Raw genomic sequence first — 2,097 nt, forward strand, 5'->3', positions numbered from 1 at the left:
GATTGTGCCCGCCCTCACAGTCGGGCATATTTGCGGAATACACCACGCCGCCATTGACGCTGGCCATTGACCGAGCAACCCAACATTCCTACCAGCTCCCTCCGCAGGAATGTGTTTTATTTCGTCCCCGTGCAAACACCTCCACTCCCTCCATCAAGCGCCCGCTTGATAGCAATGTTGGGGCCTCTTGGCACGCGCCTCCCATGAGTTCATTGTCTGTTGATGTTGTTTCTGCTGTGCTCTGGCATCACGGACTTCCCTTGTAAATTAGCCGGGAAACGAGATAAACGGGACCAATCAAAAAACATCATCACTTAATCGCACAGTGAGAGCGAGCAGGTGTGAGTGGTGACGTCACTGGCCGCGCTTCATAAAAGCCGCAACGGGTGGCAGCAGTCGTCGTCAAAGTTGCAGACGTCTGTTGCAGGTACCGCCACCGCCGCGGTGTTGGGCAAGATGCCTTGTGTAGTGGGGATCTCTGCAACGCGCGGGTTTTACCTGGGTTCGGTGAGAGCTGTGTGCATCGCGGGTTGAGGTTTGGGCCAGAAATTGTTTTTGGAACAAAGCTGGGGCGCTACGTGATCAGTCATTATGGTGCGTAGAGAGGTGACGTGTTCATTGTCTTCACGTGATTGAAGGCTGTCTCGTTGTTTGTCGTGTCTTCGCAGATTCCACTTGCGTACTGACTCGACCGTGCATCGCTTATGAAGATGAGCGACCTCCATGCAGCCACCCTGAAGCTCCTGTCCACCTTCAATGAACTCGCCCGCGACAGTGCTGTGAAAGATTGCCTGAAGAAGGAAACGTTCAGGAGCTTCCTAAAGGGGGATAAGGGCAAGAGTCTGATCCAGGTGGGATGTGGTTTTGCTATTCGTATGGACCAGTCCCTCGGTTCATCCCATGTTTGAGTCTCTTGTTATACCCTCTCCATTCTTCTGTACTAATAAATGTTTGGTTTGGATCGCGTAAATGTCCGTCAAACCCGACCGACAATTTGGTAGGGTTTGTCACGTATACTGCCGATTAGTTGCTACTTTAGCACACTGTTGTGTTGGAGAGTAAACTTGCAACTTGTACTAATGAATACGCCGTTTAGCTGATTTTTACTACTGGCTTCATGAGGTGATAGCCAGAAATGTGCAGTGGTGTTTCGTTCTTGGAGATGTCTCACTGGGCCTAATCGGGGGTGACTAAACGGATAAGGGGTTAATGTAGTCTTATAACTTCGAATGGACCATTAATTCTGAGAATGCAGGACGTATTGTGGTTGGCTTATTCACAGTTATTCCACGTGGTAGAATGACCGGCACTACGCCGTGTACCATCACTTGCTGTCTATTTTGCCCATGTTCCACAGTCCAGGTCCAGTCTTTTCTAACTCTTGCTGCTTTGATTCCATTCAGAATCCCGTGGATGGGTTCGTGGTGAGCCGCATCCTGAGGGACCTTGGTGATGACAAGGATGGGGAAGTCGACTTCCTCGAGTTCGTGATCACGATCGCGGCCTTGAAATTCTGCTGCCACCCGAACTTCCGAGCGCACCACGAGCGGAATGGCAGGACCCACGCGCTGCGCGCATTCCAAGTGTAACGCGCCTGTTGCATGATACGCATACTATGAAATAAACGGTTTAATCACATCAACGTGGCGTGCTTGTGACCTTGATACTCTAGGAAAATAATCGAGTGCAGTGGTTATCATGCAATGTCCTCGATGGGCAGATACCAGGATGAGTCTAGCGATATGGAATGTGCCAGGTATCCGTTTCCTGCTTGCAGTTCTGTGGTTTCATAATTGGAAGACTCGATATAGCTGACAACTATGCAACGTAGAAGGGGCTGCACTATTCATTTTCATACCGCTGTTTATACTTCGTGTACTTGCGTAGGATGAAACTTTTGATTAGCAAGTGATCTGGATTTCTTGCACATACTTTCCCAGCCACAACCCAGCCTTTTGATCTGTAACGTATATCGACGGTAATGCTGTAAGTTATAAAAGAACAATATCAACACCATGTATGTATTACCAACATGGTTATCAATATTTACACCCCCCACCCCCACCCCACATGATCGTACTCAAAGCCACGTTTCCA

The 2,097-nt window shown here is 49.2% G+C and overlaps 1 pseudogene across 1 annotated transcript; it reads left to right on the forward strand.

The window, feature by feature from the left end:
• The first annotated feature begins 433 nt into the window (after positions 1-433).
• Positions 434-1,638, forward strand: LOC144727227 (protein S100-A1-like; annotated as a pseudogene). Its single transcript, XR_013587359.1, has 3 exons — positions 434-507; positions 669-851; positions 1,404-1,638. The product of XR_013587359.1 is annotated as a protein S100-A1-like (transcript).
• The last annotated feature ends 459 nt before the right edge of the window (positions 1,639-2,097 follow it).

The sequence above is a fragment of the Lampetra planeri genome, chromosome 25, assembly GCF_965212315.1.
Source record: "Lampetra planeri chromosome 25, kcLamPlan1.2.h2, whole genome shotgun sequence".
Lineage (NCBI taxonomy): Eukaryota > Metazoa > Chordata > Hyperoartia > Petromyzontiformes > Petromyzontidae > Lampetra > Lampetra planeri.